The sequence below is a fragment of the Rana temporaria genome, chromosome 2 (assembly GCF_905171775.1).
Source record: "Rana temporaria chromosome 2, aRanTem1.1, whole genome shotgun sequence".
Lineage (NCBI taxonomy): Eukaryota > Metazoa > Chordata > Amphibia > Anura > Ranidae > Rana > Rana temporaria.
In genome coordinates this window covers 468,979,025-469,003,778 of record NC_053490.1, presented here as the reverse complement: position 1 = coordinate 469,003,778, position 24,754 = coordinate 468,979,025, and the positions used below count along the sequence as shown (strand labels likewise).

The following is a 24,754-nucleotide window of genomic DNA, read 5'->3' as shown; positions in this document are numbered from 1 at the left end:
GCCTTCTAGTTACACAAAGCCAAAGGTCTTCAATATGCACTTTTACAACCTTCCAGCCTCTAGCATTCTAACCACCAACAATGCCATCAGTTGATATGGAGGACATCAGGAGCCTGCACATCATCCTTGTTTGCCCCCTCTCCTGCCCCACTCCATCAGCACTGGAGGCACATTAGCTGAATAAGGGAGAAGAACTGAGGGAAAAGAGAAACATCGGAATGCAAGTCAGTACCAGTGTGTAAAGGTGTATTTGCTTTGGAAGAATAAATGCTGCTGCATGATGTAAAAGTTGAATTTTTCACATTTTAAATTTGGGTGCCTCAAGATTGTGCATACTTTTAAAAGGATGCCCTGACTGAAAACAGGTTGAGAAACACTGCTTTAACACACAACTTTTTTCTACCTAGAAGGCAGCCATTAGAGGCTACCATAAGGATACCTAACTGCTGCCTAATCTACTTGGAGGACAGTGACAAATGAGACCAGTTCTAACTGCAGCATTCCCAGTTGTTTCTTTCGGTGTCACAGCCTTAGTTGTGTGACATGAGATGCCATTGCCAGAGTTGCAAATTGCACTTTGGATTTTGCTTAGCTAGACGGGTGTCTTCTCAGAGTGCTCTGCAGTCACATTTTGCAACAGGTTGTCATCTTACTATGCCAACTAGAGTGAGGGAGAAAGTCCAGCAGAGGACACCTGCGCAATTTGTCTCCTGGCAGACTTAGGGTCCTTTCAGACGTCCTTTCAGTTTTTCAGTCCGCTCCGTCGGCTCAGCGGGGATTCCCGCTGAGCTCTCGGCGGATAGGGCGGTCCCCACACACAGTGCAGGGACCGCCCTGTCTCTGTTCCGCTGTCCCCTATGGGGAACCGGATGCAGACGGACCGTGTGTCCGTCTGCATCAGTTCCGTTCCGCCGGACGGAAGAAAAATAGGGTTTTCTTCCGTCCGAAAACCGGATCCCGACGGACGCGGACGCTAGCGGATGCTCCATCCGCTAACGGACGCGTTCCCATAGGGATTCATTACAAGTCCGTTAACGGACTTGTAATGAACGGACAGGCGGAACGGACATGTGAAAGGGGCCTAAGACAGTGAGGCATAGGTGTAATATATTTTTATTAATAAATGGTAATGAAGTTGAAAAAGCTAAATGTCCAATGAATTCAAGAGACTATTAACCTCCCTGGCGGTATGATTCTGTCAGAAAAAACATGCTAAAAGCGGTACCATTATTTGCAAGGAAATTTGGCGTTTTATATTGTAGGTCTGTAATTTTTAGAAATAACTCACTTAAATCTGACCAAACAAGATTCTAATAGGCATCCCAGGTATGACATTTTTTTAAAAACAAAATTATAAATTATAATATAATAAATAATTATAAATAATTATAACAAATAATAATATAATTATAATAAAAATTATTCAATAATGTAATCAAATCAAAATCACTGAAATTTGCTCAGTTGCAGAATTGTTGCTGTCATTATTTTTTTTTATTTATGACGAATTTCCCCACAAATCGCTATCGCACAATTCTGCAAGTGATTATAATTTATTATCGCTGTTTTTTAGCTGATCTAAAACTATTTTTGACATAAAGGGACACTTTTGGTTGCTATGGACAATCTACAGTTTGCAGGGAGAAAGAAACGTTTTTATTATATAAAATGACATGCATGACACAGGACAGACCACTAGGGACAAGGGGGGTGTGTTTTTTTTACATACAGTACTGTAATCTATAAGATTACAGTATACTGTATGTAAGGTGTTTGTTTACTTTTTTGAATTTGGCGCCGTTCTCCGTCCCCGTGCGTCGTAACGTCGCAGGGAACGGAGATCGGCGTCACACGGAGGCACTGTGTGAATCGAGCGAGGTCCCGCTCGCTCACACAGCGCGGTGGCATCGCTGGATCCAGGGACAAGGTAAGTAACTTGTGCCTGTGGATCTAGCGAGGCAAGCCCGAGTCTGACTCGGGAAGACCGCCAGGCAGGTTAATGCCGCGTACACACCATCACTTTATGTGATGAAAAAAAATGACGTTTTTAAAAACGTCACTTTAATTGACTGTGTGTGGGGGAAAACGTCGTTTTATGTCTTGTAAAAAACGACCAAAAAAAATTGAAGCATGCTTCAATTTTATGTGTCGTTTTTCAAAAGTGCACTTTTTACTTCACAGAAATTGACCGTGTGTAGCAAAAAACGTTTTTTCATCCACGCATGCCCAGAAGCTACTTATGAAGCAAGCTTCAATGGTAAAACGTGGTGGAACGTAACCTCACTTTGCAAGAACACTGTGAGAAAAACGATGGTGTGTAGGCAACTTCGTCTTTGAAAATTGAAGTTTCAAAAACGTCATTTTTTACTTCACAGAAAGTGTCGTTTTTTTTCATCACATAAAGTGATGGTGTGTATGCGGCATTACACTTCAGCTGTTATAGAAGATATCAATAACTACAGAGGCAGCTGGATATGTGCCAGGAGACAGGTGAGACTCTCCATTAATTGTATCCCTAGATAAAGCGACTTCTAAAACAACCAAACTGCAATAAAAACAAAAGGGAGTGGTTATTATATTTTCATGAAACAGTTGGTTTTTCTTTTGACTTTAGTGTCCCTTATGGCTCTTCACCCTAAACATAACTGAAGCTGGGAGCCAATTCCAAAGATTTGTCAGCACATCTTACTATGGCCACCATTAGTGCCACATTCATAATGCAAAACATATCAGTCAGGTTCTGTTCCTAAAGATCAAATATGCAAGATTTGAAAAAATAAATAAAAAAAATCAGCCTTCTCTAATTGTTAGGCCTGGAATATGCAGTTCAGTTTTGGGCAACAGTTCACAAAAAAAGGATATCGGGGAACTGGAGAAAATGCATGGTTTTTCGTAAGAATAAGACGTTATTCATATGATTAGGGGGGATATAATCAACATGTAAAGGTACATAAGTGGTACATAAAGTGAACTTGGTATTGAGTTATACGCTTTAAAGTGGAGGTCCACACAAAAATTAAACCTACCCCCCTCCGGTGTCACATTTGGCACCTTTCAGGGGGGTGGGGATTCAGATACCTGTATAATACACCTACTTCCGGGGATAGACCCCTGCAGAATCTGCGGGGGTCTATATCACTCCAACCCCGCTGTCTTCTGGGAAACACACTGGTCCCAGAAGACAACGAGGACCAGTGAAGACGCGCAGCGCGACTCGCACATGCACAGTAGGGAACCAGGAAGTGAAGCCGCAACGCTTCACTTCCTGATTCCCTCACTGAGGATGGCAGCAGAGCCAGGAAAGAGCCGAGCGATTGATTAGCTTTGGCTGCCGACATCGCAGGCACCCTGGACAGGTAAGTGTCCATTTATTAAAAGTCAGCAGCTGCAGTATTTGTAGCTGCTGGCTTTTAATATATATATTTTTTTAGGTGGACCTCCGCTTTTAGGTCATCACAGAGGACAAGGGGCCACTCGTCTGGAGGAAAAGAGATTTCTTCAAATAAGGACAGGCTTTTTCACAGTAAGAGCTGTGAAAATATGGAATTTACTCCATTAAGAGGTGGTTCTGGTCAGCTCAGTAGATTGTTTTAAGAAAGGCCTGGATTCTTTCCTAGATGCACATAATATAACTCATTCTTTTTCATAATACAAGCCAATATTCAGTCACAATTGCAAGACAGTCCTGAGTGTTGTCCTGTGTATAAATATACAATTTCTTGTTGGTGAAGGATTCGATGTTCTGTTAAAGTTTTATTTCTGTGTCCTTACAGGACAGGTATCTCCTCCAGGGGCACTGCTGTCTGTGCCCCTAATGTGAACATTTCCCATTATTTCCTCTACAGAATAGAGTCCAAATCATCTGTGAGATTCATGCAGTAAAAAACACTTTCAATGGATCAAGAGTATCCATATTAAGTCCAGCACTTCTGCATGTCTACAAGTTTCAAACCATGATACAGGGAGTGCAGAATTATTAGGCAAGTTGTATTTTTGAGGATTAATTTTATTATTGAACAACAACCATGTTCTCAATGAACCCAAAAATCTCATTAATATCAAAGCTGAATATTTTTGGAAGTAGTTTTTAGTTTGTTTTTAGTTTTAGCTATTTTAGGGGGATATCTGTGTGTGGAGGTGACTATTACTGTGCATAATTATTAGGCAACTTAATAAAAAAAAAATATATACCCATTTCAATTATTTATTTTTACCAGTGAAAACAATATAACATCTCAACATTCACAAATATACATTTCTGACATTCAAAAACAAAACAAAAACAAATCAGTGACCAATATAGCCACCTTTCTTTGCAAGGACACTCAAACGCCTGCCATCCATGGATTCTGTCAGTGTTTTGATCTGTTCACCATCAACATTGCGTGCAGCAGCAACCACAGCCTCCCAGACACTGTTCAGAGAGGTGTACTGTTTTCCCTCCTTGTAAATCTCACATTTGATGATGGACCACAGGTTCTCAATGGGGTTCAGATCAGGTGAACAAGGAGGCCATGTCATTAGTTTTTCTTCTTTTATACCCTTTCTTGCCAGCCACGCTGTGGAGTACTTGGACGCGTGTGATGGAGCATTGTCCTGCATGAAAATCATGTTTTTCTTGAAGGATGCAGACTTCTTCCTGTACCACTGCTTGAAGAAGGTGTCTTCCAGAAACTGGCAGTAGGACTGGGAGTTGAGCTTGACTCCATCCTCAACCCGAAAAGGCCCCACAAGGTCATCTTTGATGATACCAGCCCAAACCAGTACTCCACCTCCACCTTGCTGGCGTCTTAGTCGGACTGCAGCTCTCTGCCCTTTACCAATCCAGCCACGGGCCCATCCATCTGGCCCATCAAGACTCACTCTCATTTCATCAGTCCATAAAACCTTAGAAAAATCAGTCTTGAGATATTTCTTGGCCCAGTCTTGACGTTTCAGCTCGTGTGTCTTGTTCAGTGGTGGTCGTCTTTCAGCCTTTCTTACCTTGGCCATGTCTCTGAGTATTGCACACCTTGTGCTTTTGGACACTCCAGTGATGTTGCAGCTCTGAAATATGGCCAAACTGGTGGCAAGTGGCATCTTGGCAGCTGCACGCTTGACTTTTCTCAGTTCATGGGCAGTTATTTTGCGCCTTGGTTTTTCCACACGCTTCTTGCGACCCTGTTGACTATTTTGAATGAAACGCTTGATTGTTCGATGATCACGCTTCAGAAGCTTTGCAATTTTAAGAGTGCTGCATCCCTCTGCAAGATATCTCACTATTTTTGACTTTTCTGAGCCTGTCAAGTCCTTCTTTTGACCCATTTTGCCAAAGGAAAGGAAGTTGACTAATAATTATGCACACCTGATATAGGGTGTTGATGTCATTAGACCACACACCTTCTCATTACAGAGATGCACATCACCTAATATGCTTAATTGGTAGTAGGCTTTCGAGCCTATACAGCTTGGAGTCAGACAACATGCATAAAGAGGATGATGTGGTCAAAATACTCATTTGCCTAATAATTCTGCACTCCCTGTAAAGGGAACAGGGGATGACCAGGACATTTTGTCCAGGGAGCCCATACAACCAAGTGGCCTTCAATGATAGATACGTTTCTATCTCGTAGGGCAACCACATCTTAGGGCTTTACATCTTGGGTTATGGGAGAGGGATCTGGGTAGGATCATTATGCTGACCCCTACCTCCTCCATTCACTCTAACACATAAAAATGTGTGTCATAAGCTATTGTCAAGAGGGTAGACTGATATATTCTTTAGTTGAGGCAGGATGTCGAGGGGTTGTAGTGAATGGGGTACATTTTTACACCCATGGTGGGTGTGTCCTTATATTAGACCTTTCTGGCAAGGGGTGAGAGTTGATAGCTTTATAATACATACTGCCAGATGATCCCCTTTGTAGTCCTGTTTTATGCCACTTCGATGTTCACGATACTATAAATACTGAGGAAAGGGCATATGACGTGCAGGACTGTTACAAACGATTCAAAAAGTCTAAGGCTGCTTGGATTTATTTGACTAAAACTGTCAAAAAAAGTATGCGTGGGTCTTAATTGATATATTGCTAGTTAAATGGGATGCACATTTTGATATTTGGTATCAGCTCAAGAATGCATGATGACAGGAGGGTGGTCCTATGTTTTTCTTTCTTTTAATCTTCTGTCTATGTAATGGTAATTATGTTTCTATTGCCCATATGAGAGAGGACTGCTACTTGGCATCACATTTCTTCTATACAATGCTGTAATAGGAAATATGTGCTTGTTTGCCTTGATATTAGTTGTGTGCTGGATTACAAGTGCTCTCTGTATGGCACCTATTTATTGTTCTCTGTATAACTCAATAAAATCAGATTTTGGGAAAAAACGAAGTCCTAACGATGTCCCTACTCTACTTTTGCTTCCTCACTTCTACTGTGGAAGAAACAAAGAGGTCAAGAGGCAAATATTAACTATATGATTATGCTTGTAATTAGGGTTGTCCCGATACTAGTATCGGTATCGGTACCGATAACGAGCATTTGCCCGAGTACTTGTACTCGGGCAAATGCTCCGATGCTTCACCCGATACCTGGGCAGTCAGGGTGATCAGTGCTGTGGGAAAGTTACAAGCACTGATCACCCGGTATAGGTTTCAAAGTCCGGCTTTTAGTGAAATCAGCGGTGATCGGTGCTTGTAACTCTCCCACACACGATCACCACTGATTATCCCCACATCCTTCTCTCTATTCTGCTGCTCTGCTGCTGTTGCCCTCTGTGTCCCCCTCCATGCTGCTCCCTGTCCCCCTTCGTGCTTCGTAAATCCGGCTCCTACCTTTTCCGAATGTACAGAGTCAGTGGTCACTGACTCTGTCCATTCACATAACTGAAACATCGTAAACTGTGTTTACAATGTTTCAGTTTATGAATGGAGAGGAACCACTGTCTTCTCTCCACTCATTTTCAGCGCTGCTGTCCATAGTCCCTTTCCCTGTATCAAAGGGGAGATGTCAGGGGTACTTGGTCTTAAAAAAGTGATATCGGGATAACCCTACTTGTAATAGCGCATAGTATCGTTGACTGCTGTGGTCAAACATCTAGGACTTAAAACAATGGGATCTTTGCATTGAAGCTCCAGATGTACTGTAAGTTTAACAAGCTGGATTCCCCCAACAGTGATTTTTCTGTAATAGGTGTTTATACTTTTCAATGTATTTCTTTTGGTTGCAAGCCAGCCTCCATCTCCAGAGCTGCAGAATATTCATGCCAGCTATAGCAATCTGATCTATATCACAGTAATTAAACGTCTTCATGTATGTTAATGAAATTGGAGCTTACTGTACCAAAACATTCCAGTTCTCTCTGCTGAACACAAACCACCTTCATTATAGAATACTTTAGCAAATGATACTTGTGGTTTCCTGCAAGGGTATAAGCAGACCAAAAGAAGAAGACCAAAACTGTGCATAGAGTTTATAAAAAGTGAAAACGCTGTAAGAGAATGAGGCCTAAAACCACTAGAAAATCTCTGGTTGCTTTCTTTAATAACCCTGTGGTATCAAAGAAATGTTTATAGTCATCTCAGAGGTTCTGGTTAATGAAGTGAAGAGTGATTAAGAAAGGCTATTAAATGTTGAGAAAGTTCATGTGAAGATATCGTGATGGTCTACTCTGAGTAGAGCATAATGGGTCAAAATTAGTTGAACTAGTATAAGTATGAGCTTACAGTGCCTTGAAAAAGTATTCATACCCCTTGACATTTTTCACACTTTGTCATGTTACAACCAAAATTGTAAATGTATTTTGTGTGATAGACCAACACAAATTGACACATAATTGTGAAGTGGAAGGAAAATTATAAATGTTTTTCAAATTTATTTACAAATAAATATGTGAAAAGTGTGGCACGCATTTGTATTTAGCCCCCCCCCCCCCCCCGAGTCAATACTTTGTAGAACCACCTTTCACTGCAATTGGGGATGTCTCTACCAGCTTTACACATCTAGAGAGTGACATTTTTGCTCATTTTTTTTTTGCAAAATAGCTCAAGCTCTGTCAGATGGATGGAGAGCGTCTGTGAACAGCAATTTTAAAGTCTTGTCACAGATTCTCAATTGAATTTATGTCTGGACTTTGACTGGGCCATTCTAACACATAAATATGCTTTGATCTAAACCAGGGGTCTCCAAACTTTTTAAACAAAGAGACTGTTTACAGTCCTTCAGACTTCAGGGGGGCTGGGTGTCAGTGTCCGTGAGAGGAATAGTGCCCCATCATTGGTATCAGTGGAAGGAATAGTGCTCCACCATTGGTGTGAATGGGAGGAATAGTACCCATTCATTGGTAGTGGAAGGAATAGTACCCTATTGTTGGTATCAGTAGGAAGAATAGTGCCTCATTATTGATATCGGTAGGAAAAAATTGTACCCCATCATTGGTGTCAGTAGGAAGAATTGTACCCCATCATTGATACCGCAGTTTGGAGACCACTAAACAAAACCATTCCATTGTAGCTCTGGCAGTATGTTTAGGGTCGTTGGAAGGTGAAACTCCGCTCCAGTCTCAAGTCTTTTGCTAGTTCTAACAGGTTTTCTTCTAAGATTGCCCTTTATTTGGCTTCATCTATCTTCCCATCAACTCTGACCAGCTTAATCAGAGAGGCAGCTAAGAGGCCCATGGTAACTCTGGAGGAGCTGCAGAGATCCACAGCTCAGGTAGGAGAATCTGTCCACAGGACAACTATCAGTCGCGCATTCAACAAATCTGGCCTTTATGGAAGAGTGGAAAGAAGAAAGCCATTGTTGAAAGAAAGCCATAAGAAGTCCCGTTTGCAGTTTGTGAGAAGCCATGTGGGGGACACAGCAAACACGTGGAAGAAGGTGCACTGGTCAGATGAGACCAAAATTGGTGGGCATGGTGTGTTCAGGGTGATGTGCAGTGTTAGTTTTCTGCCACACATAGCGTTTTGCTTTTAGGCCAAAAAAGTTTGGATGTACAGTCTTAAAGCGTTTGTTAATCCCCCCAAAAAAATACAGATTTTGGTCCATAAAGCAGATTAAACAGCACGGTGCTTGTGCTGTGTAATCTTCCCCTCTTTAAACTGTAAAAAAATCCTCCCTGAACCTGACACTTCCTGTATGCCCTCTCTATACTGACCACGAAAATCAGGGCTGCTGAGCCTTGGCCACTGTGGTCACAGTGTGTCCCTCCGTCATACGCTGCTGTCTCCTCTCTCCCCCTCACCCCCTCTTTCCTGCCTGTCAGCTCCCTTTCTGCATCTGTCTCTGGCCTGGCCCCGCCCTCCCGCCGCTATTATTGTAAAAAATAAACCTAAAATTGTCACTGCCAGCCCCTCTATTAGAGGCTGGCATAGCACAACATGTAAGGGAGTGTTGTAAATACCGATTTAAAGGCTGTCTTCAGGCCAGTCACGTGACTCGCGTCCGCTTTACAGCTCAGATGGATGGCTTCCGTGGGAGGAGACGAACGGCCATGTGATCTCTCTGGCTGACGTCAGAGGGAGATGACGGCCCCTCCCGCAGTAGCCATCCATTGGAGCTGTAAAGCGGGGCTCCTTAGCAACCAGCAATGTACAGTGTGTTTAAGAAAAAAAAAAAGCATAATATGCATGAAAACTGCATGCAAAAACGCAAAACGCACTGCAAAATGTGCCTGAAAAATGCATCAAGCACAGCCGCATAGATGTAAACCTAGACTTAGTCTGCTAGAAGGGCTGGGTCCCTTTCCTTGGACCTAGATACTTCACACTAGACCAAAGCAACTGTGATAGAAAGCAGCCTTAGATATTAACTAGTTGAAGCTAATAAAGTCAAGTCATTTTTGGTGCAAACACATTGAGTCGCTTCCTTAGGCCCCAGACTGTAAAGGGCCTAAGGAAGCGAAAGAGCACTTGGTGAGTGGATTCTACAGACACATCTAATTTCCATCTATAGCCAGCTTTAAGCCTATGATCTCCCACTGGCCTTCGTATGTCTCCAGTATTTCTCCAGTATTTCATATAGACCTTCAGGTTCCATTATTTCCAATCTATTCCTCCCTCTCTCTGTAGGTCTTTGCATACTCAGGGCCATTGTCCATGGGAAGGAAACCCAAAAATAAATACAGCTATAAACGTAGGAATGGGTCCCTGGTTTGAGGAATGCGGCATTTACCTTGCCCTAGAAAAGTAAACTTTACAGTGTGTGTTGAAAGACTAGCGGGAATGTGAAAATTCTTCGAGTTCACATGAGTCTGGAGACAAACTATCTCCATCATGTGCTCAAGATGTTTAAGGTGCCTGTCCTCTTTCTTTCAAAGTCACACATTTACTAATAGGACAAATATGTGGACGTTGTGTTTATATTACATCCTCAGATGTGCGGGAGAGAGGCGATATTCCATGCACATTTAATAAAGACAAAGACAACTTACATGTCTGATATTTGTGTTATGAATCAGGGGCACCACTATAAAACCCTATTTGTGTAAGTCCACACATGTATATTGTAATTCTTACCAGGAAAAGTTTATATTTATGTTCTTTAAAAATATTGTTGTCAGTGTTATGGCTGAAAGTATTCAGGCACATCAACAGCGGCAGATGAGACGACTTACAGGGGAACAGTTGGGTTGGGAATGCTCAGCTGAGCAAATAGCCATGGAAATCCCTGGAGATCCTATAACAATTGTATCTCAACATCAGAATCAGGCCTGCTTGTGAAGATCAGGCTTGGTTCATGGAAGTGGCCTTGTCATTTTTCCTACATGGGCAATCCCTTTTACCACCAATCAGGATATGTGATATCGCTGCAAAAATAAAACAGAATTTGATAAAAGAAGCAACATTCTATGTGCTTTAAGCACAGTGCTAAAACTGGTCCACCAATTAAGAGTCTGCAGAAAAGAAAGAGGACATGGTCACATGTTACAAGAACTACAAGAGAGTCTTGTGTGTCCCCTAATCTTCAGTTCTACTTCTCAAATTATCTACCTGCGGTGGCCAGACTCCATATCTAGTTAAGCTCCAAAGTTAGAGGACAATATCTTCTCTATTTTTTGGTGTTACGCTTCCCGCCAAAAACTGAGGGGAATGAACAGATCAGGTACGCTATGAAAGCTGTCCTCTGTAGCACTGCCCTAAAACTTACATTCCCACAGCATCAAACATTGGATCTGCAGACCGTTGTTTACTCACAAGGCCTCAGAGCAACTGCCCAGATTTAGCTCCTGGTCCCGGATGATTTCTCTGATGGGATCCTTTGGGGCGAAACCCAGTGCACACCAGCAGCAAACAGAAAATGGCACCCTCCTCGAGCTGGTGGAACTTCCAGAATTAACTAAACCCAGCTGTCTACCTCTTAAATTATTTATTAGCTCCTCAGACCCCTGCTGGGCCCACCTCCCAGGGATTGGAAGAGTACCTTTCAATATTTCAGCTGCCTCATTAGACTCTCCCCTACATCTGTTCTAGAAGCCTCCAGAATACAGTCAAACTCTAAAACCAGTGAATGTCAGAACAGATAAAAGCAATTAAAAGCCATTTCACTTGATAACAGTGAGACTCAAACAGACTAAATTTACCTGCCCCCTAGCAACCTACCTAGAAGGGTGCTACACTAATAACTGTCTCATGAGTGCCTTATGGTATGTACATCCCTGTTCTGAAGACATGCTTTACTTCAATCAGACTTCAGTCTTCTGCAATGCACACACCTCCACTGCCAACAGCTAAAATATGTGCAGAATTGGGAAACGATATGGAGTCATGTGATCTCTCATCAACTGCCAGCTGGAATGGGTCAAATATAACAGTGGTTAGTCAGCCAGAATAGCTTACTGAGGAGGAACAGGAAGTGAGAAATTCAGACAAAGAAAACAAAGAAAAAAAAATGTATATGGGAAATGGAAGGACAAGGTAAGTGAACCAACAATGCACTAGCTTAAAGGAACCTATTTAGAAAATAAAAAACAAACCTTTACAACCCCTTTAAGCCCCCCCCCCTTTTCTGCCACATTTGGCATGCAATTTTTTGGGGAGGTAGCGAGTACCTAGTTTCTACCTAGGTGATCTCAGCGGACGTTTGGCCCCCTCTCTTGACCCACAGCTTTCTGGTTTATACTTATACCTAATTTAACATATCATTTATATCCAATATTTAAATATCTCTGACATATTAGCAGCACTCTATAAAGTACATAGATTCATTCACATCAGTCACTGTTCTGCCGCGTACACACGATCGGACATTCCGTCAACAAAACCGTGTTTTTTTTTCCCGATGGAATGTTGGCTCAAACTTGTCTTGCATACACACGGTCACACAAATGTTGTCGGAAATCGCGAACGTCAAGAACGCGGTGACGTACAACACGTACGATGAGCCGAGAAAAATGAATTTCAATAGCCAGTGTGGCTCTTCTGCTTGATTCTGAGCATGCATGGATTTTTTTGTGCGTCGAAATTGTGTACACACGCTCGGAAGTTTTGTTGGAAAATTTGAGAATCAGCTCTCAAATTTTTGTTGTCGGAAATTCCGACAGCAAATGTCCAATGGAGCATACACACGGTCGGATTTTCCGACAACAAGCTCCCATCGAACATTTGTTGTTGGAAATTCAGACCGTGTGTACGCGGCATTCTCCAACAGAGCTCACAATCTAATATATTTCCTATACAATCTAAGAGTGATCATCAATAAACCCACCATTATGTTGCTGGAGTGTAGAACACCCAGAGGACACACATGCAAGCATTGGGACAACATAGGCAAAATCTAAGCACAGAACTCAGAGCAGGAAGACAAGCTTGCTAAACCATTCATCAAAATTCATGAGAAATGTCTTTCTCTTCCTTGCATTCAGATAACACTAGTAGTTCTGTAGACTCACTATATCCTGCCCTTGAATTTGCCTCACTGCATCAAGCGGACATCTGCATGAAGCTTGAGTCCATATTACAGGCAGTCTGGTTAAGGGTTACAATGTACGAGCCTTTTTACCTGGAACGTGTGCAATTGGAATATTGATCAGATAATTAAGGGTGCTTTCACACTGAGGCGCTTGGTGCGCTGGCGGTGACGAGCCGCTATTTTTAGCGGCGCTTTACTGGCGTGTTTGCCGCGATTTTTGGGCGCTAGCAGGGAGAATTTAACACCCGCTAGTGGCCGGAAAAGGGTTAAACCAGCCCGCAAAACGCCGCTGCAGCGGCGGTTTGCAGCCGGTACGGCCGTGCTGCCCCATTGATCTCAATAGGCAGGGGCGCTATAGGAGCGGTATTTTCACTGCTTCTACCGCGCCTCAAAGATGCGTCTGGCAGGACTTTTTTTTTATCGTCCTGCCAGCACAACGCTCCAGTGTGAAAGCCCTCGGCTATTTTTAGCGCAATAGCGCCTGCAAAGTGCCTCAGTGTGAAAGCAGCCTAATGGAATAAGGTTTTCCTTGTATGGTCCTTAGTAGTAATCAGAGCTTTTTTTCTCAGAAAATAGGTGCAGGAACTCAACCACGACCTGTTCAGATTTCACAAACAGTAGAAGGGTCTTAAAGGGGCATTAAATACCAGAATTGCATTATATACAGAGTGCAGAGTTCAGGGGGGTTACACACAGAGTGCAGAGCTGGCTTTTGTAAACACAGAAACCAGACTTCTGTGTTTACAAGTGATTGTGGTGAGCAGGCACCAAAGGGTCTGAGCCAGAGGTGGTGGAACTGAGTTACCCCTGAAAAAAAGCCCTGGTAGTAATGCATTGTAAGTTTTGCATGTCTAACAGAATGCCATGGATTCTATCTCTCAAAATAACTTCACAACTGTTGATATGACTGCAGAAAACACAGAACCAACACCATTTTCCATAAACCATGAAACATTTCCTTACATAGATGGGGACCTGGAGAACCATGATGTTTTCCTACAACAAAACTAGAGATTCTCTGAAGTATAAGATGTGTGCCTTTCCAGAAAACCAATAGTTGCAATACGGATAATAAATTTGAATGTGGAACATTTTGGCTCATTTGTGTGTCTCTTCTGCAAATTCCCAAAAACACAGGATTACTGACATCATCCTGTCCACTGCAGAGCCCCATATCTTCAGCCAAGTCACTCATATACAATATATCACAGGATAATACAGGGCTCAAGTCCTGCGGGAACGCGTGGGAAAGGAGTCCCTGCACTTTTTTCACAGCAGGAACTCAGTTCCCTTTGCAGGACTAGAGCAGCCGAGCCACCCGAGCCAATCCTTCACTTAGCGGCGGTGCCCAGCTCGAGTCACTGTCAGGGGCAGGCGAACCTTAGTAATCCTTTATGTTACTGGCCGCTTCCTGTATATGGATTCATCTGGTAGTGTGCGGGTATTCCGTCACTTCCTCGATGCCGCAATGTCTCCTGGGAGCTTTTGTCATTGTTCCCAGGGGACATTGCGGTCTGCCGCGACTTATCGCGGGATTTAGAAAGAACTTACTTGAATCCATATACAGGAAGCGGTCAGTAACATAAAGTATTGCTAAGGTACAGTGGATCGAAAAAAAAAAAAAAAACATGCGGTTTAGTAATTATGCATATGAGCGTACCATTTTTTTTTTTTTGGTGGGGGAGTGGATCTTGGGTGGGAGTTCCCACGCTTTTTTTCCCAGGACTTGACCCCTGGTATAATCCCAATATCATCTTCCCACTGTTCCCCATTGGGAAAATAGGCAGAAGCTACCAACTGACATTCATACACAAACTAGAGCCAATTTACCTACTAGCATGTCTTTGGACTATGGGAGGAAACCTACGCAGGCACAGGGAGAACATGCAGACTCCATGCAGATTTGCCACAGTCATAGGATTAGTCAGTGTTTTAATAAGAAATGCTGTATCCCTGTTATCACTTTAGACAAGAGATTTCACCTCCAAATACGGAAAGGTTTCTTCACAGTAAGAGCTGTGAAAATGTGGAATAGACTCCCTGCAGAGGTGGTTCTGGCCAGCTCAGTAGATTGCTTTAAGAAAGGACTGGATACTTTCCGAAATGTACAGAATATATCTTGAGTACTGACATTTCTAGGTAAAGTTGATCCGGGGAAAATCTGATTGCCTCTCGGGGGATCAGATAGGAATTTTTCCCCCTGCTGTAGCAAATTGGATCATGCTCTGCTGGGGTTTTTCGCCTTCCTCTGGATCAACTGTGGGTATAGAATTTGGTATATGGGATTGTATGATATTATATATATATATATATATATATATATTTTTTTTTATGGTTGAACTAAATGGACTTGTGTCTTTTTTCAACCTGACTTACTATGTAACTATGTAACATACAATTTCTAAGCTAAAGCCAAAACCCGCCAGTGTATTAAACCTAAGGATAGAGCCAGGGATGCTGTGCTCAATGCAACAAGGTTGTGCTGTAATTACAGTATATAAATCAGTTTTTAAAGGGGATTCTAGACAACGAGCAGATTTCAGTTCACCGTACTCAGACTAGTATAATACGACATTTGAAAGTTTGCAGGTTACTACTGCTCTTACTGAATAAGTCAGCGTAAGAATCTGCCACTGGTTATAGTTAAAGTGGTAGTTAAAGTGGTATTAAATTCAGTAAGCAATTAAGTAAACATTTATTATATCGAAAGAATTTTAAGGGATGTGATGGCTGCATTTCTTTACTTTTTTTTACACTTTCTTTCTTTTATTTTAACCTGGTGATCTGGCCAGCAGGTTTATTTTCAACGGAACAAGCTGCCCTGTGGATGCATCAGTTAGACCGTTGACAGGACAGCTCTGAATTTCTGTCAGGATCAACAGGTATTTTCTGTACTCATAGCACAAATATAACAAAAAACTTTCAATGGTATAATTAACAAAGAAAAGAAGAGCAAAAACAAAAAGATGAAATCCATTGTTAGGGTTTCCATACACTTAGGGATGTATTTATATAAAATATGCATAGCTGTTTGTCTATCATACATGCCTGTAAATTCATTCTGTGAGAATGGGGCAAATTTGAATGTTCTTAAGCTATATTCTATGTAATTCAAATGTGAGAATGCAGAAAATACTAGATGGCTCTGAGGAGCATACATATTTCTTATGCTCCATGTACACGGGGCGTTTTTACAACTGCTCCTAAATGATTAAACTTGACAGATAGTAGCCCACATTTAAAACGTCCATTTTGCCGCGTTTACATGCCGTGTTTAGCTGCGTTTTGCTTGTATAGAAGAGTTTAAAAATATATATATATATATATATATATATATATATATATATATATATATATATATATATTTTAAATGCCGATAAACGAAATGCTGCTAAATGCGGGTTACCGCGTTTAGCCGCGTTTAGCATAGGTATGGTCACCTAGGATAACATTGAATGAGTTCAGTGGCAGTTAAAAAAAGGGTCCAACTGCCTCTGAATGTACATTTACAGCGTCCCTTGTACATGGGGCCTACTAGTCAGCATTATCTTGTGACCAAATTGTGGTAATGTGGATGGCGTTGACTGTAATAGGAAAATAAGCCCTCTAGTGCCCATAATGCAGTATTTTATGCATTCATATGTTTGAATTACAAAGAATATAGTCATGTTTCAATCTTACTTACAATCTAACTCTGAACACAGCAAACATGCATGGTCTATGTACTGAGTAATCACCTATACATCCTCCACTGTAGCACTAAAGACTTGGCTGCACATATAAATGAATACAGACCTACTGTAGCTTTGGTACCGTCAGCATTCAGAATTGGGAAGTATGAATAAAGGATGAACATTAGAAACTCTTGAAGTGTTTTATTGAAAAAATGAAATCTCTGTATCTAGATCTTGTGTAAGTATGGTATGCTTGTAGCCCTTCAGCAGTTGGATGGCCAGATATGCTGGGACTTTCAGATCTACCATAAAGTAGTCAGACATTGTTTTTTATATTTTTTGGTTTGCTTATAAGTTTAGTTAGTTGCCAGAATTGTTGAAAAAATCCAGCTGCAGTAGCAGCTGTAAGCATACAGGCTTTTTTCAAAGAGTCAGCAATGCAAGAGTTAAATATTTCAGTCATGTCACAATTTGCTCTTAGATTCTTTGGATCTATCAAGCCCAATATATTTTCTACTGAAGGAGCCATCTGTGCAATGAGGACAATGTCTGTTAAAAAGGCATCCAAGCTAACCATTTTCATTTTTGTTACGATTGTGAGAGTCATAGTGACCTGGTCACGCCATCTCCAGCGAATGAGGAACTAGCAGCGGTCGGTGGAACGCACGCCGCCATCGAGGCTACAGCGGAGCGGCACCGCACAGTATTCGTTTACACGCTTGCAGCCCCTTTTAATGTAAGGAGCCATTTGGCTTTTTTTTTATACACTGTTTTAAAAACAGTATTATTCTATGGGCTTTTTCTCTATTTTGTCCATATATCTTATCTAATCTCCGGGAGTGAGGCCATTGAAATTGTCCTATCAATCCAGCATGTGTGCAGGCACAATCCTGTCTACGCTATATTTGACTTTCTTTTTCGTTAAAGAGGTCAAATATTTGTGGTAAGCACAATTTATCTGAGCACTTCGGGTGAAGATTTCTTCTGAATTTATGGTGGAGGACTAACTACATCACCTAAAGTTTAAATATTTGGATCTGACAAGCAGCTGTAGTATTGGATTCAATATTCTTATTGGGACTTTATTTCTCATTAACACTAATAGCAATTATATCACTTGTGATATCTGTATTGTATACTGTAAATTTTTTTGATAATTTTCACTAAATTAGATTAACTTATAGTAATATTCACTATAGTCTAGCGCCCTCTACCATCACCTTTTACATATCATGGTACACACCTGACACAGAGGAGCAGCTTAATATTAGTTATATGTATTCATATATATATATATATATATATATATATATATATATATATATATATATATATATATATATATATAAATATAATTAAAAATTGTTTTGGCGCTGAATTCACATTTTTATCATATTGGAATAACGCTGATCAGCATATAAGGCTTATTTTGGGTCTACAGTATACAGAAAAAGGGGGGCTCTGGGGGGAGCTGCAGCACAGAAGGTTTTTCACCTTAATGCATAGAATACATTAAGGTGAAAAACCGAGAGACTTTACAACCTCTTTAATAGTTACTGAAATAGTCACATGACACCAGTTCCTTATATAAACACAAAAACAAGGAAGCTGGCTTTGCATACCCCACAAAGATCACAACTTTTGGACCGTGTCTGGTTCTGATTTATTAAAAAAAAATTGAAACCACTTCATTCCCTTGTTTGTCTTGCTCGACCATGGGATTTATTGTAAAGATGCACAGGCTAGCACAGATAAACAAACATCAAAATACGCAACCATGTTGCATTTTACACAAAGCCCATGCTTACAGGCACTTTTTGTGAAACCTGTGAAGGTTTCTTCTCTGATGTCTGCTTACCTACGCAAACCTGTACATCTTTACAATAAATCTTACGGTCAAGCAAGACAAATAAGGGAATAAAGCGGTTTCACTTTACTGAAATGTTGTTGAACAGCCCAAATATTGCACCATTTGAAACACAGATGTTTCACATTCATTTCTGCTCCAGCTAGTGATTCCAACAGGAGAAAGAGGTTAGGTGGGTAGGCGTCTTCATGTAATGACCTACATAGCCGCAGGCAGGTCTATGTCAGTACTGGAAGGAGGGCCTGCACCTGAATGCCAGTGACAGTATACAGGCCTTTCTAAAATGTCATGGAGGTAGGTGAGCCACTGGCCAGATGGGCAGGTCAAGCTTTGTAATTGACAATCCAGTAAGCTGTTAATTACAGCTTATGACAGCAGTACTGTATATGTAGAGAGCAGGGCCCACAAGAGGAGCCCCAAGTGGGCTAATATACACCCGTGCACATGCCAACTGATAATCTTGCGGGTGTCACTGAAAATGACAATGTGTGCCCGCCCCAGGAATTCATGCTTTAGTTGGCCTATATCTGTTCTAAATGCTTGGAATAGCATTGTATGGGTTTAAAATGACCTTGTTTAACCCCTTTGAGCCGGTGCCTCCCAACCTTTTAAGGGACTTCAGGTGCCGGGAGGTGGGAAAAGATTTATGATCACATGACCGCTATCATTGGCTGTCACAGCAGTCACATGATCGGAAAAAGCACAGTTACCGGCAGCTATACCGGAAAGGAAGAAGCGATCGGAAGCTTCCCATCAGCCGCCGGTAAGTATGCGCAGGGGGCATGCGGTCTCGGCACAGCTGTGTCTGCTCATTGGTATACAAATATGCGGCCTCTCTGTGCCAAGGCCCACGCGCTGAGAGGTTGCATATTTCCGTGCCGTCGGCGCATAGGGGTTAAGATGTGCCACGGTTTCAAAACGAATAATTAGAAACTTTAAACACACATACTGTAATAAGAAATATAGAAAAATGTATAATGGTTTTGTGACCCTTCAGAACACATGATGGAGCAAGGATTGCAAATTTTCCAAATCTTCCAGGTAGTCACAAGACTGGATTGTATCCAGGGCCACTGCTGACCAAGGTAGATGGAAGCCTTAGGGCAAGGCTTTGAAGAGAAGGTCTCAGACACACCTGTCAGAAGTGCATAACTGATTGCCAAAAAATGTATTATAAATTAATATCCAGTAAATGCTCAGTCCCTAAATGTGCTGGTATATGTTTTGTGGTGACAAGTTCACTTTAAGAACCTGTGTGATATTATTTGTGAAATGACAACACTGTAACATAGCCATATATCCACATATAATTGGAAGACTTACGTTAATGTTTCTAGATGTTGACGAAAGTGCTCTTTGCTTTTCATATAAATGTACAAGTGTCTGTTTTGACCGTCAGCACCTGGAATGAATGAGATTTGGTTAACCAGATCCTTTATGTTGCACAAGATGATAAATAAAGCAGTTCATGCACTTTAATAGACCTAAAATACACAAGGGTATTTAATAAAGGAGATCAAAAAGCAATGATGTGCAAGACGCAGTACAGTACATAATGACAACCAATCGGAGTTCAGCCAGATGCAGATAGATCTGTGAAAAGTGTTTCTGACTGGTTATCTCGGCTTTGTATCATGGAATAATTACAATGATGAAACCAGCCTGATAATGTTCGGCCCCCTAAATAACAGTGTCATTGTTATGTCAAATAATCAGATCATAGACCTTTTTGCTCCCACTCTACCCAACTACCTTAGTTATCAACTTCACTGACTTGCCAAGTGAGGGGATCGCCTCGGCGCGGTACCCGGAGGGGAAGCCCCCTAACGGGAGGCTCTGCTCGCTTTACGGCCAGTTAGAGAGATTGCGGCCTTAGGCCCCAGCCCAGGAGGACGGGACGCGTTACACACCCAGACCAAATCTACCTCCCCTTCATGGGTAAACACTTTATGTGCCCCCCCCCCCGCCCACAGTTTAGTTCCCATTGGGGGTGGACGGTGGAGGGGTTTGCTCATACTTGTCTTCTATATCAAGTTGCCTCACGATATAATCCCGTCCCCCCGAAACCCCCTATCTGGTAGTTTTATCCCCTTGTTCCGGACGGGTTTTCCATGAGTGTGGGTCTCCCGTCCCGGGGATCACAAACACTCCACCGATCCCGTGTTTCCCACTATCCCCTTTCGTTCGCATGATATTTCAGGTGGTAGTGGGATTTGTTTCTAGCTTGTTTGAGGATGCAACACCATATTTCATTTCTGTTATGTCATGCTGCTTCCTTTTGCTAACTGTGTTGTATTTTCTGATGTACCGATTGTAATCCTCAATAAACAGTTATTTTGGAAAAAAAAATAAAATAATCAGATCATATTCAAGGCAGATATATTCTTTTCAATGTAATCTGCCAAGTGCTATATGTTTGGGGGCTTTTTAACACTAAATCTGTTGCCATAATTATCTCTGCATTTTCCAGTTAAGGTTTGGACACCCATTGCATTCAATAGAACTCCCACCAAAATGCTGCTTTGCTGTGTTCTGGAATCCAGCAAAAGAAGTGCTTCATGGAGCATTTTGGGGACATCAACCTGCTGTTTACTATTGAAGTCATTTTAAATTAACCTTTCAAAAACACCATGTAAAGCATAAAACATGCATTGTAACATGCACACTGTGATAACCCCTGTGGGATCACCTATCAAATGCTCATCTACTACTAAAAGTTGCTTGGCTGTCATACGGACCCTCTAGATTTAACGATTTCAGAGTCACTGACCAGGAACAAGTATGCAGAAAGCAGTTCTAACTTAAAATGAAAGGGTTTCCCCAAGGGTTTTTTTTTAGCAGCAAAATATTTATAAAAAGGTAATTGATTAAAAATCTTTTATTCTGTCAAAGAGTGAATTCAATTATACAATGAATTTAAGATATAAGCTCTGGTTGGCGACACAAACCACAACATGAGCCATCACTCATGGCAAGCAATTCACCAAGGAGACCATGGTTTGCCAATTACATTACAACAGTTCTAACATAAAGCTTTTCTAAACCCAGAAGCAAAAATTTATTTTGCAGTTTACAAATCCTTAAAAAAAATACATTTATTTTTTCCCCATTTTTGCTTGGTAATCCTGCCAGTAATGCCACATACACACGATCGGTTCATCCGATGAAAACAGACCGATGGATTTTTTCATCAGATATCCGATGAAGCTGACTTTCATCAGTCTTGCCTACACACCATCAGTTAAAAATCTGACCGTGTCCAACGTGGTGACGTAAAACACAACGACGTGCTGAGAAAAATGGAGTTCAATCCTTTCGAGCATGCGTCGACTTGATTCTGAGCATGCATGGATTTTTGACCGATGGATTTTCCCACAGACGATAGTTTTTTTCTATGGGTTTTTTAACCATCAGAAAATTTTAAAACAGGTTCTATTTTTTTTCACCGATGGGAAAAAAATGATGGGGCCCACACACGATCAGTTCGTCCAATGAAAACGGTCCATCGGATGTTTTTTTTTTCAGATTCCTTTAACAGACCAAGCTGTCTAGCAAAAGTGTCAGTTCAAGGGTTGAGACAAACCATTTAACATTTATAGGGGTGTTTAGAATGTTCAGCTTCTATTTATTTATGTAATACCTTTTTCCCCAAAAAGGAAAAAATACTGTTGCTGTAACTGCTAAAAAAGTGTTAGCTGAAATTCAGCTTCACTTTGTTAGTGAAGTTCATCAAAATTTGTTAGTGAATCTGATGCCTCGTACACACGACCGGATTTTCAGAGAAAAAAAAGTCAGACGGGCTTATTTTCTAGGTAAGTCCGGCCGTGTGTAGCCTCCATTGGATATTTTTTTTTTGGAAATCTTAAGGACCTTAGATAGAGAACCTGTTCTCTTTCTTTCCGTCGGACTTCCGACGGACTCACGGTGGACTTTCGCACAATCAAAAGTCTGACTATGTGTACAAGGCATTACGCTACCCTTTCTACAGGTTGACAATGCTGCTGTCTAATGATGGCTCCATTGCTTCGATATAGTGGAGACTTCCTAAGGCAGGAAATGTTTTACTGCCTGAAGCACAGTGGGGGCCACCTATTCAGGGCGCATGGGCGACACCCCCACTAACAATGTGTCTGGCCCCCTAATCTACATGCAGGGTGCCGGTTGCATGGATTTCAATAGGGTTTTTTTTTTTTTTTTAAGCACATGATTACAGCCTAAGGCTCTAATTGGCTACAAAAAAGGGTGGGCTCGGGAAGCAGAGCCCACCCACTTGTGTGACAATAGCGAATGATTATTCGCTATTGTGTTCCTGATTCTCCTCCCAGCCAATCAGGAAGCAGTTCCTGAGACCCGATTGGCCAAGGAGTCTTGGAACCCCCTGGCCAATTGTGTCTCAGGAAACACTTCCTGTTCACCCAGGAGGATAATCAACAGCCCGACTCTTCATTCCCCCTGACTCCAAAGGTAATGCCCTGATTGCTGCCGTTCCATCATGCAGGCTCCACATTTAAGCTGCATTATATTGCATTCTTGTTTTGGGGTTTAGTTACACTTTAAGCTTAGCTTTATGCTTGGGTCCGTGACTTGGAGAGTAACCAGGAACAGCCAGATAACTAGCATGTTCATAAGCAGTTTAGAAACCCTGCTATTTCTCTCCTGACAGGCTTTTTCTTGGTTCAGTCACAGACTACTGTAGTGGGGCCTGTGTGTGTATATATATATATATATATATATATATATATATATATATATATACACACACTATATAGTATGGGTTTGTACGTATGCATTTAATTTCTATTTATACTCATGAATATATAGAGCTTGATCAGAAAAATTCAGTATACTACCTTTTTTAACTACTTCTTGTTCCACCAGTCAGAGTCTGTCATTATCATTTGGAACTCCTGAGATCCCCAAGTCCAAATATATTTAAAATGTGTCCACTTATACAGTTGATACCCTTACAACCTTCTGATGTCGAGTATTCAGATGTGCAGGATCATGTGTATGCTGCAGGAAATTGAACAGATTAGAGGCATTTAATGGATCAGCAAAGTTAAAACAGGTATATGAATACTTAAAGTTCCTATTCCAAATACAAAACATCACTTTAATAGACATTAGTGAAACATAACATTGGTAAGTCGTTGCTGCAAAGCAGTTCCAGACATATAAGAAACCAGTTTCTGGCCTTCTGAACTGTTTGTACAATACATATGATGCCAGAGTGAAAATGTCAGACATCATCCTGGTTATAGCTGATGAAAGTTACACCAGGGGGCAGATAAAACAAAAAATAAATAAAGTGATTCTAAAAGGTGCATTTATTTTAAAATAATAAACATGTTGGGGCAGATCCACATACATCTGCGTGGGCGCAGCGTATGTGAGATACGCTACGCCACTGTAACTTACTTTTCTTTGAATCCTGAAAGAATTTGCGCCGTAAGATACGGCGGCGTAGTGTATCTCTCATGGCGTAAGGGCGCGGAATTCAAACTGGGCGGGTAGGGGGCGTGTTTCATTTAAATGAAGCGCGTCCCCGCGCCAAACGAACTGCGCATGCCCCGTCCGTCAAAACTCCCAGGGTGCATTGCTCCAAATGACGTCGCGAGGACGTCATTGTTTTCGACGTGAACGTAAATGGCGTCCAGCCCCATTCACGGACGACTTACGCACACAACGTAAAATTTTCAAAATGATACGCGGGAACGACGGCCATACTTAACATTGAGTACGCCACCAGATAGCAGCTTTAACTATATGCTGGAAAAAGCCGAACGGAAACGACGTAAAAAAAATGCGACGGCCGCTCGTACGTTCGTGGATCGTCGGAAATAGCTAATTTGCATACTCGACGCGGATTACGACGGGAACGCCACCTAGCGGACGTCGAAAAATTGCATCTAAGATCCGAAGGCGTACGAAGACATATGCCTGTCGGATCTAACCCAGATGCCATTGTATCTTGTTTTGAGGATTCAAAACAAAGATACGACGCGGGAATTTTGAAATTACGCCGGCGTATCAATAGATACGCCGGCGTACTTTCTTTGTGGATCTAACCCGTTATACCTACTTGCTCTGTGCCATAGTTTTACACAGAGCAGCCCTGATCCTCCTTATTAAGAAGTGGAAAATTTGGGGTACTTTTGATACAAAGCCAAGGTCGGGTAAACCAAGAGAGAGTGTAGACACAACTGGCGGAAGAATTGCTCAGGATACAAAGAAAAACCAGCAGCGAACCGCAGGAGAAATACAGGCTGCTCTACAAAAAGACGGTGTGGTTGTTTTTAAGGAGCACAATTCAACGATACTTG

The 24,754-nt window shown here is 41.7% G+C and overlaps 1 protein-coding gene across 1 annotated transcript in view; it reads right to left on the bottom strand.

Annotated features, from left to right (window-relative positions):
- The window catches only part of COL8A1 (collagen type VIII alpha 1 chain), a 132,610-nt gene that overhangs the window by 39,178 nt on the left and 68,678 nt on the right, over positions 1 to 24,754 (bottom strand). Inside the window, exons 2-3 of the mRNA XM_040338705.1 lie at positions 23,282 to 23,444; positions 19,755 to 19,833 (exon numbers count right to left, since the gene is read on the bottom strand). The gene's annotated coding sequence lies outside the window, so the exon portion shown is untranslated. The remainder of the gene's footprint in view (positions 1 to 19,754; positions 19,834 to 23,281; positions 23,445 to 24,754) is intronic.